Source organism: Falco punctatus, assembly GCF_963210335.1.
Source record: "Falco punctatus genome assembly, chromosome: 1".
In the NCBI taxonomy this organism is placed as follows: Eukaryota; Metazoa; Chordata; class Aves; order Falconiformes; family Falconidae; genus Falco; species Falco punctatus.
The window spans coordinates 125011089-125023049 of NC_137580.1; the positions used below are offsets into that span (position 1 = coordinate 125011089).

The 11961-nt window shown below is 42.0% G+C and overlaps 1 protein-coding gene across 2 annotated transcripts in view; it reads left to right on the forward strand.

Annotated features, from left to right (window-relative positions):
• The first annotated feature begins 1352 nt into the window (after positions 1–1352).
• Positions 1353–11961, forward strand: part of KCNJ16 (potassium inwardly rectifying channel subfamily J member 16) — a 40352-nt gene continuing 29743 nt past the window's right edge. The window contains exons 1-2 of one of the 2 annotated variants that reach the window (XM_080373915.1): positions 1353–1972; positions 2065–6541. The gene's annotated coding sequence lies outside the window, so the exon portion shown is untranslated. The remainder of the gene's footprint in view (positions 1973–2064; positions 6542–11961) is intronic. The other variant, XM_080373919.1, reaches the window with a different exon arrangement.

The window sequence follows — 11961 nt, forward strand, 5'->3', positions numbered from 1 at the left end:
ACAGGATTAGTGAAGAGGTCTTTCCTAGGCCTGCCGAGGGGCTGTTGTAGGGGTTCAGAGCTATTTTTGTCTTTTACGACAACTGTTTGATGAACAACTCTATTATTTCCCAGTTGTCAATGAATAAGAGGAAAGAGTTTCCTGCAGAGTAATATCTTTCTTCCAAGGTGAAGAATCAATTGGAGACAAATACCAATGTCACATTCCAGGGCTTCACTCCTTATTGTGCTTGGCATGTCGCTTCCTCCGTCCTAGACTGCAATTGGTCCATACCAGGACAGAACCAGCCTGTTCTGTCTAATACTATTTTATTGTGTTGCTTTTCAAAATAACAATTCCTACACTGGCACTTTGAAAGCCAGGAAGGCACACAGGCAAGAAAAAACATGCCTACAACTCATTAAGGCTACTAGAATAGTTGCATAAAAGCATCTGACAATGCAGCACAGTTTGTCATCGCAGTTTCATTCCACTAATTGTTCTTCTTTTTTTTTTAATGAAGAACTATCACCCCAAAATAGACTGTTTCCATAAGAAAACACAAAGATTAAATTGGAAATAAAAATCATTAAGTCTCATTAACTGTGCAGTCACGCCAACTTTTTTTTTTTCCGATGACCTTCTCAAATTCTTTTTTTCTCTCAGTTGTGCTTTCTTAAATCCTGCTGGAAAGGATGGAAAAGGATGAAGGGAAGTGGTCAAACCACCATGTTCTCTGGCGTTGTAATAGTGACAAGCTGACTGTATTCCAAGTTGTCGGTAATTCCTACGCCAGTTCAGCCCCTGCAAAAACCACCCCGTCACTGATGGTGTGCTGCTTGCTCTGTGCCTTTTCACTCCCCCGCTTCCAAAAAAACCCTAAAGAAAATCTGTCAGAACCTGGGCAGGGTTTTACTTTGCCGTAGGATGCCAGAGTTTCCCCCATCTCTGGTTATGGAAGTAAAGTGGTTTCTGCAGAGACTCGGAGGCCTCACGCCAGGTGACTTAACTCTCAGCGCAGGGTGGCAGCCCCTGCCTGGGCACCTGACAGCACCAATCTGCCACCTTCCTTAATTCTTTTACTTCTCCAGCAAGCAGGCCCTGCCATGGGGAAAGTTAAACTCTGGATAATTCAAAGCCTCCTGCTTTTGGCCCCTGCCTGAACTCTGCACCGCCCCGAACACGGGCTGGAGGTGACGGCGCGGCCCTATATATGGCGGCGACGCCCAGCTGGCTCCCAGCTGCTCCCTCAGGCCTGGCTTTGAAGCCCCGTCAAGCTGCCCGAGGGCTGCTCTGCCTCTCACACACCCTGCGCCTTCCATCTTTCTGTGAACTCTTCCCTGCTTTTCCCCTCAGTGCTTCCAGAGCCCCCACAGCCCCCTGCCCACTGCAGGGAGCCTACAGCCCAGACCCGCAGCCCCTCGGTGGCTCAGGAGCCCCCCATGGGGTGGCAGGGATGAGCGGGGGATAAGGAGCCTCTTTGGTGAGAGAGGTGGGTGTTAGGCGCACCAGTGGGCTGTGTATGGTCAAGGTAGAGCGTAATGGGATGTAAAATACAAAATAACCGAATGCCTCCCATGGCCCCAGCGGGGATCGGTGCAGATGAGGCTTTCCTGAGGGACACCGCAGCAGCCTCCACGGAAAAGCATCCACTGGGAAAGCCTGTGCCCACGGGCAAGCTGTTCCAGGGCTGACTTAGCCTTAAGGGGTCAGGGTCCCTTTCAGAAAGCATTCAGCGAGAACAGTTGCATTTCTCCTGGCATTTTATTGATTGTATTTTTTTATTTTCCTGTCACAGCAGGTTCCAGTGCTGCCTTTCAAGGGCAGCCAGATTTCCAGTTCAGATACCTACCAGCTGAGGGGAGATGAATACTGGCCCAGAGACACAGAAGGGTATGTGTGAGCTCCCATGAAACTGGGTCCTGCAGGACAGTGATGCTGTGCATCAGGAGGGTCTGCCATTTTACCCTAGAAATGCTGTAAAGCAAAGGAAGTAAGTGATTATCTTTTCCAGGCTTATTATTTCACTTAAAAATAATAAAAACCTGCTATATCTGCTTTTCGATCTCCCTCTTTCTTTGACAGCCTTGAAAGCCCAAGGAGAATGCTGTGTTTGAATGGGAGAAAATGTTTCTAAGATGGTTGCAAATGAACTCTTTAATACGGGGGGTGGGTGGGGGGGGGTGGGGGGTGTGTGCGCGATGCACCTCCATTTAATTTCCTCTGTTTGCAGCAAGGTAACTCCATCCTTCTCTTGTTACATCCTGCAACAATAGAAGTTGCAGTCTATAATTTCTTCTTCTGTCCTTCTCCTAGAAAAGCAGGAAGGAACCTAACATGTCCTTGGCTCTTGCATAGGTTGATGAGGCAGAGCCACCCACACAAAGTTAAGAGCAGTTCCAGCCTGTGTAAGTCCCTTTAGCAACCACCACCCCAGAACAGCTTGAAAAAAAGGTGGGTCATTGCCAGGCACAGCCCATTACACACACTTAAAGGTTGGTGCATAGTCAGTGCACATTGATCCTTGAGGCACAAGCTCCTATTTAGGCCACGCATCTCCACAGCATCTGTACTTGCAGGCGGTGACAAACAAGCACCATCAGGCTGGTGATATTGACTGCCTTTGTGCTGTCCCATTCTGTGCACACTTTGTTTGCCTGTCTTGTTCTGCTAATGCTGAAAAGAATTCAATTTTAAAAGGGAAAAAATGGAAAAGAAAAGCATAGTGCCATTGAGTCCTAAGAGTGCCATTGAGTCCCTAACTCATTCCCCAGCTGTTTGCTCCGAGGCACTGGGGACTTATAAATAGCTGGAAGCAAGAGTGCAGAACAGTGGTATATACATTTTGTAAATGGAGCTCTGAGCAATGTCCTTGTTTCAGGATCAGTGAAGTCAATAATGGCTTAGAATCTACCTCCATGTGCAGGTTATTATAACATGGAATAATAATAAAAGTGTTCCTGGATTTTCACAAGTTCAAGACATAAAGAGAAGGGAAATTATATATCTACTCTGCCTTCCAGTCACTTTTTGTAGCTTTTATTGCAACTTTTCTCAGAGAAGAGAAGGAAGGAGCAATGCTGGCAATCACTGGGTAAAGAAAAAAGGGAGAGGGGGGAAAAGAGAGACACAAAAGACTTGAGTCTAACTTCGGTTCTGTTGGCATCTTTCAGGTTTAAGAGTGCTGCAGTCAGTACTAATAACAATTTAAGCAAGTGGGCATCTGTTCCAGTGGCTTCCAATTATAGACAGCTTTGCAAACAAAGGGATTCGTGACAAAACCACTGTTGATTATCATGCACTATTAGCCAGTGCAAGCAGTGTTTCTTCATTATTACCAAGGAAAATGACTGTTAGTCATTCTATCAGAAAATTGGAAGCATGCATAGTAGTTGTTAGTAAATGTTAGATATATTATAGTTTAGAAAGAAAAAAGATATGATGGGGCCTTATGTAGTATGGAACTGGGCACAAGGATTTATGGATATAACTCCTGCGATTCCATTGAGGACTATCACAATAGCAGTCTCCTGAAACCAAGATTTGTGTGTGAGTAAAAAAATAAGTTAAGTGAAATTTCCCTGTTGGATTGTATTTTGTTTGATTGTTTTGTTGTTGTTGAGTGAAGTAGAATCATACTGATTGAAGTAATCTGTTGTCTCTGCACCCCAGTTTGCTAGCCATAACCATCTTACTGTTAAGGCTAATTATTCTAACTACAGGGTGGGATACATGGAGTTGTGGGACTGTAAGATATTTTTTGTTAATTGGGAGCTACATCCCTCCTAGAGAACAAGTATTTTTTGAGCCCACCTTCAGGTAGATGGCAAATATTTCCATCAGATGCATGACAGATGCCCTATCATTGCTGTAGCTAACCCCATCACTGGCACTGTTGGGTGTACTTTACCAGGAGCAGGTGCAAGATGGTCATGAAACTATTTGAACACTCAGAGTAATTTCTACAGCAGGTGATTGCCTTCACTCCTATTGTCTTCTAAGGAACTTCTGACTGGTAACTTGAGGATGCAGAGGATGCCAGTGGCAACTGAAGTGAGGAAGGTAGTAAGAAAAAGAGGGACTATCTGAACAGATCAAGGCTAAAGAGAAATGCAGCTTGCCACAATCGTCAGGCTGGGCAAATGGTGATTGGTTCAAAGCAAGAAGAGCTGAGGCAAAAAAGCCAGTATATATGCAGCTGCTTCAGTTCCAAGTGGTGTGCTTCGCACATGCTACTGAAACTCCAGCTTATGTGACAGGGACATTCATCTGCAGGCAAAGGGGACGTTGTATTATCTACTCCAGGATGATCTTGTTTTCATTTTTATCTTGCGTGTGTTGTCATCTCCTGCTTTGTAGTGCTACAGACTTGTCTTTGCTACAAGTATGAGGCTGCACTAAGCAGTGTGTGGTAATTAAGGCCTTTGAGAGTCATGCATATTTTAATTATTACTTGTTTTATTGTCAAAAGCTTGCCCACATGAGATGCAGTCTTGCATTCCATGTGGAACTGAAATAAGGGTCAACACATTCCTTTAGAACCCCAAATATTAAACAGACATTAATTTGTTTTGAGCTTTGCGCATTTTAGATGAGCATAAATCAAGATGTATAACGGTGAAAAAATTTCCTCCATATGTTGGAAAGTTGAACCGAGGCACTAACTCTAAGTGACAAAAAGTGGTGGCTGCAACAGAAAATGATTAAATGATTTGTTTAGCATTTATGTAATGTATGAATGCACCTTGTCTGTGTTAAAGCAAAATAATGATTGGTTTTCCACCAGCAAGGGCTGTGCATTTTATTTGTATTCCCTTTTGGGATTCTGAAGTTCTCAGGTTCTGGCTTACACAACAGCAAAGTCTAAACGCAGACCGGTTTTTCATCCATGAAATGGAAGTTAAATAATGCTTGACTGAAGTAGACAAAACAAGAAGATACGTAGACTAACTGGAAACATCAAGATTTGAAAATTACCTGATAGGAAAAGGGAAGGGAGGGGGATCAAAGACGTCCCAGGGAATGAAAAATTCCTCCACAGCGCTTCCTGTTCTCTCTGTTATGCTAACCAAGGTAGGATTAGGTTTCAGCTGCCAAAAGAAATAACATTTGTAGATTTTTTTTGGTCTGGGGAAGTGGGATAGAAAGATTTAAGACAGCTTTTTCCAAACTATTTGCTTTTTGTCAGGCAGTCAAGTCTAGTTATTGTTATTAATTTGTATTACAGAACTACCAAAGTGAGCCTGGATTTCCATTGTATTAGGTGCTGTACAAATATCCAGTCAGAGACTGGTCTTACCTTGAAGAGCCCGCAGTCCAAACAGACCAGACAAAGGACATTTTGCCCTAGGTTGTATAGCTGCTTAGCAGTTAAGCTAGGAATTATACTCATCTCTCCTGAGTTGTGGCCTGGTACCTCAGCTACTGGAGTACAGTTCTGGAGAACAGAGCCATCATTAAAAGAAATGAGCTTGCCTTCTTGTATCCAAATACAATATAGGGGAGATTGATTCAGCAAAACCAAGATTAATGAGAGTTAGCATAACCTTCTCCTGTTGATGGCTGGCTGCATGAGCTGGAGAAGTTGAGAATGCACCAACTCATTCCTCTGCATGGTCCTTAAGGTTTGCTGTTGGTTTTGTTTTCTGTTATAAGTTCATTTCATATTTAAGGTTCAGAAATGGACAGGGTTTCTGAGCAGGGATTGCATTCTGGACTGACCTTGCACGGTATAGAACCATACCTAGAAATTCAGATGGCCTCAATTAATCTGTAAGTGTACAAATTAATCTTCAAATGCCTTAATGAACAGCCTGAACATAATGTTGTGGAAAGTGAAAAGCAGGAGGTAGCACACTTTCTGAAAGGTCCCAAAGCAGCAGAACTTCTGACTCAGGGCAAAGGCTGCACTCCAGCTTCACCTTTTCCCAGATATCTGCCTAGCAGGTACTGACATGTAATGCTGCCTGCTCTGTGACTCCGATAGAAAAGGAGATTGCGCTTCTTGTGTGCACTGGAAGTCTTTACCTTAGCCTCATGCTAATACAGAAACAAAAGACTTTCTGTAGAAAAAAAATCTGAATAAATAAAATAGAATGTAAGTATAAACTTGATCCTGTTTATTCTGAAGTTGTATATCAGCAGGTAATTCCAAATCTGATCCCGTGTGTAAATATTTGAAGTACCATTTGAATTGTGAAGGTCTTTTCTTACATGGGTGAATTTCCTGCTTCTTGTTTTTTTGAATCCTAACCTGGATGTGCACAGGTGACTTCAGCTTTCTGCTGCAGCTGCCTGCGCGGCAGACCGGGAAGCGGCTGGGCTAGCAGCAGATTGGCCCTCGCCTGCTTCTCAAGATGCCAGCGCTTAGCAAAGCAGACCCTCTGAGTTTGCTCACAAGAACAAACTGGAGTAAATATTTAACTTGAGTCTTTGGAGTCTACGGCTTGTACCTTTTTTTATTATTAACCCAGCCCCTGTTTTTCTTTACAGTTGCCCAGCTGCTAGCACACAAGAAACAAAGGACCCTTGAAATAACTTCCTCATGGAGGCATAAGCGAAGGTAAAGTACCTTTTGTATTGTTTCCATACCTATACATGGGAAAGTGGTTGCACATTTCTGTGTTTAGCATTTCAATTAGGACAGAACAACCTGTCAATAGCAAGCATTGTTTAATTGTGTTTGTTAAACTACATTGCTAGGCGCATCCCGCTAATTTCATCCTAATTTGGCACAAGCCAAAAAAGCATCTATATATATACAGTATGCACAGTGAATTTGTTCAGACATTCACATACTCACCAATACACACAAACTGCTTTCCACCACTTTTTTCTTCACACCAATGGACTTCTCTTCATAACTATTGTTTTTCTCCTAACTTTTTTCTGTACTTCTCAAGTCTGAGAAGGTCTGCCTCTTATTCTCCCTGTGAAGAGGCATGACTGCACTATGAAATTCTGAATTTACATCACTTCTTTCACTAAGCTCACACAAACCAGCTGTACCGTTTGTTTTGCATTCATCCTTCATCCTTGATTTTTTTCTCTGCTCTTGGGTAAGCTGGGAATTCTAGAAGAAATCTTCTTGGTGAGGTAGGCACACATCAACACAGTAGAGAAATGACTAGGACACTTGTCTCACAATTGTTCTGCCTACTATGTCAATATGGTGTGAGTAATTGCTTTAAAATAATGTTAAATACCTATGTGTGCTATGTGGTGACTCAAAATTGGTTTGCAGAGTGAAGGATTCACTTGTTCAAATATTTATTTGCTATGACATAAATTTACATGGAAAACGCTATAACAAAACTTTAGCCAAAGTAATGCATCAAAGGAAATTTGAGTGAAGATAGGGAGTGGAAGTTAAAACAAGTTCTTAAAGACATTAAAAAACTGGATGTTCATTGTGGTTTATAATTACATATTAGAAAAACATTACACATTTTTAGAAACAATAACATTTTAATAGAAATGAGGTTTGTGAACTTAAGTAAAAGAGGAACAAATTTTTTTGTGTTTCCAGCTGCTCAGAATACCATTTTATTCCATAAGTAAATCCTGTAAGTCAGCTGTGATCTCTATCTAGGCAGACAATGCCTCAGCCCCAACATATTCTTTATGAAGACCAGGTGCAGTCTCTTCTCTGCACTTCTGCGTGTGTGCTACCTTGTTAGGATGAGCATGTCCAAAACTATTGAGTGCTGCTGGAGAGGAGATTTCCAAATGCACTGCACCTACACTGTTTGCATTTTTATTTTTATGCCAGCAGCATTTGCACATGGTATGTGCTGCCTTCAGAGTAAAACAGTTCTTTACATTATTTTTGAGCTGTATTGGCAATCAAAGTATTTGGCCTGTAGATACTTAGGGATCTGTGGGCAAAGGTTTGTAGGTGCATTATGAAATGTGGAAGTGGCATGATCACTAAGTGCTGTGAAGACACATCATCTTCATAGTTCCTGAAAACAAACTATAAATAGGTGTTTGGGAGCGGTTCACAGATCTCTGATTCTTGAAAGCCTATCAGATTAGGAAAAAGACTATGTTATTCAGTGTTTTGATCAGATCCAGCTGTTTATTTAGCCCTAAAGGTCATTGGCACCGTAAGCAAGGGATAATACAGGGACGATAATGTGGCTAAAGGATATTTCCAAAACATCTATCACATATAGCTAGATTCTGTCATTATACTCCCACTGAAGAATACTGAAATGAATGGGAGTATTGGAGTAATAAATTAGTATGTATTGGAAGGATGTCAGAATCCAGGCCCAACTGAAAATCTGAATCATAAGAAAGAAGTAAATGAGGAGTTGTATGAATTTCAGGAGACTGGCACCTTGGTTATGAAGTAAGTGGGAAGTCAATTGTGAAGCTTTGAACCTGTTTCTACGATGGCCAAATTCAGAATTTGCAATTTATTCAATGATCAATAGATAAACAAGAAAAGAAAACACAACAAAACACAAATTTGTCCTCTAATAGAATGGGAGAATTGGCAAGTTGATAAAGAACCTTGTGTCTGTTCAAAGGTGACCTAGGTCAGTGGAGGATGCATTTGCCTTGTTTTTTGTCAAGAATGTAATGTTTGTTAAGGGTCCATGGATATCTCCATTTCCTGAACACTTTTTTTTTTTTCCAACCTGGCAATTCTACAAAGCATATGTCGGACTTTAAACATATTTGCTGAGCTTGTTCTGGGTGCTACGAAATGCAAATAAAGACGCTGGCATCAAAAGGAGATGGAGTGCTTTGAAGATGAAGGGCTTGACAAAGAGCCAAGGAGCCAATGGACCAGTGAGAACTGGAATTCTCATAGGACTTAAAGGACACTATGCCTGTTGGTGAAAGCAAAAACACATCAGAAAAGAACCAGGAGACATCTCCATTTGATTTCCCCTGGATAATTGGTTAGGCCAATAGAGCTTCCTCAACTCAGCTTCAGAACTGGAGTAGTTAAGGAAAAAGTGGATAAGGAATGTACTTGAGAGTTGTTCCAGAGAAGGTGGGAAATGAGAAGTTGCTACATTCTATATTGCCTGTATTAAAATCCATCAAGCTCCAACAGTAAGAATCCTACCTCAACAGGACTTTGAGCTCTGTAGGGGTTTTGGTTCACTGGTTGGTTAGTTTTTAGGTTGGGGGTGGTTTTTTTTCAGTTGGTTTTTTTTTTTGTTTGTTTGGGGTTTTTTGCTCGGTTGGTTGATTTGCTGGGGTTTATCTTAGTGCTAGGACCCAATTCCAAAAACATTCTGTTGATACTAAAGGATAGGATATGTGGGATACCACCTTATCAGACTTCAGAGGCACATGAACAGAAAGCATAAAAGCAACATTTTCCAGCACCACTGCCCCATCCAGGCTCAGTGGCATTATTTGGACTATAGATAAATTAGACTTTATTGGAGAAAAAAGTCTGAAGCAAACAGCTTTTTGTGCCTCACTCCATCTCTTAACATGCTTCTCGCCTGTGTAACTCCACAGCAAAAGACTGAATTGGCTAGCAGCAATGTGCAGTGTCAAGTGTTAAAACAGAGTGGTAATCATAGAAATAACAATAACACTACCCCATTATATGATCAAGGCTTCTTTTTCAGAGTCTGATGATGTTAAAATAAATGGAATTATGTTGCTTTTCATTTTTTTAAGTCACTAAATTCCAAAAGAGGATTTACCCCATTTCTACAATGTGCTTAAGGACTTAGAGCGCACGATCAAATGCAGATTTATTAGGGGCATGAGGGGTTGGCATACGGCATTCTCTGTTAAAGCTGCTCAGTGCCTTTTCACTCTGGTCAAGGAGGATTTTTTTCATCTTCATCATTATTCGTGAGACCATATGTGGCCTTGCATTTTCCAGAGCTTTTTTTTTTTATTATTATTTTTTTATTGCACAGAAAAAGTGAAGAGCACTCTTTACTATAAACAGCAAGGAAAACTGATGTCATGGGTAGGACTTAAAAAAACGTGAATTGGAGAAAATATTACACAAACGTCTCTAGTGGGTTTTCCCTGTTTTTTATTGACATGATCAGTGAGAATACTTCCACTGACTTCATGAATGTTAGATCAAATCACAGTGTCTCTCTGACTCCCCCCCTCTGCTGGCAATTCAGTTCTTGCTGTGCTGCCACAGCTGCACGGGATCACTGAGCTTTGCAAAACAATCTTTCAAGAAGTCATACAGTAGCATTCCTCATTTGAGTCGAAGGATGAAGCACTTAAGAAAACTCCGGGGCAGTGGAAAGCAGAACAAGTAATAGATGCTAGGGAAGGACAGGTAGACTTGGCAATCTAAACTGTACCTGTTTACAATTTTTAGTGACTGGAACCAAGCACATGGACTGTGATTGACACCTGGTTAATAAGATAGTGTTTCTGGTTCAAACGTAAGGACTGAGCATTCAGGAAAGGCATCTTGGACTTTTACCAGACTTCACTTGATAACCCAAATCAATTTCCACCACTAAGCCAACAAAGTGTTACATTATTCTTATATTTTGAAACACAAAATAAAAAACATACAATCCAGTGACTGCAGATAAAATTATTTCACACGCTTTTGAAAGCCACTGCAATTTACAGAATACACAACACTGGTGCAGTCCATGCTCTGCAGTATCTCACATTATAGATCTTAAAAATTGTTCTTTGCAATGTGCAGGAAGATGGGATGGCTCTATCTGAAATATTTAGCTTGTATGCGTACATGATGTGAGAGTGGTTTGTCTGACAAGAATATTTTCCTACTCCTGTTTCGCAGCCCTTCTTGATGCAGATTTTTTTTAATCTGCTCTGCACAATACTTTACTTTGTTCAGCACAAAGGCATGAAAGTTGCCAAATGCAAATGATGAACTCTATTGGAGGAAGACAAGTCCAGTCCTTTAAGTAAACTTTACCACCAGTGTTTAGAAATTTCCTCTCTCAATAGAAGCAGAAGCATTTATTTTCAATGTTTCTTCTGGCCAGCTATGAATGTTTTAAATGTATAACACAGAAAACTGGGATACTATGGAGGTCCTGACCTTGAACAGAAACTTAAAATTCTCTGTCTTTGATGGAAAAAGTCTCACCTGAAAATAAATGTACCGAATATTTTTTGCTGTCATGGGAAGCTACTGAATTCCCAGGTATCTGCTCAATTCTAAAGACAGCTGTTTCCTCCCCCAGACCCAACTTAAAGCAGCACAGAAGCATGCAGTGAGCTGAGTTTATTGAGTTGGTAGGCAGATTATTCTGCAATAGTGGAGTATGAAACAGTCTCAGTCGAAAATGAAATTACTAAAGTTCAAGAGAATGGCAGGGATGTCTGTCTTAGGCAAACGAAGTTCTAGCTTTTATTAACCCAGATATGGTTTTATCTAAATTGCCAAATCAGTGCCGCAGGTTGCCTGGTTGCTTAGTTTTCTTCTGGCATAATTCTGTGTACAGAAACAGTGTTTGAGAAGAGGAGAAAGCACAATCAGTGTTTAACCGAAAAAAGGTTTTGGATAATATTTCCTGTTAACTTGAAGAAAAGCACCTTTTCTCCGTATTCTTTTAGCACCAATGAAAGGTCTTAGACAACATTCAGAAAAAGGATTTGCTGGTTTGGGACTGTTGTATTTTCAAAAATAACCTTGCCTTGTTCCCAGCTTACATTCGGAAAATCCTCCTAGGTTAATTTGTTCTCCAGTACTCAACCACATGAAACCTAAACCGAAAGAAAGGCGGTTTCTTCTTTTCGTTCCTCTGCACCGCGGCAGAACGAGATAATCCCGCTGTGCCAGCGGCCGAGCCGGCAGGTCCGTGCCCGGGACCCAGCGGCCGGGGGTGGCGGCCGGGCCGGGCCGAGCCTCATGGCGGCAGCGGGGAGCGGGGAGCTGGAGGCGGCGGGGCCGGCGGCGCGCACCCCCCGTGCGGCCGTGGTGCTGAAGGGATAGCGCCCGCCCCCGGCCCGCCCCGCCCGGCCCCCGCCGCCCCCGGCCCGCACCAC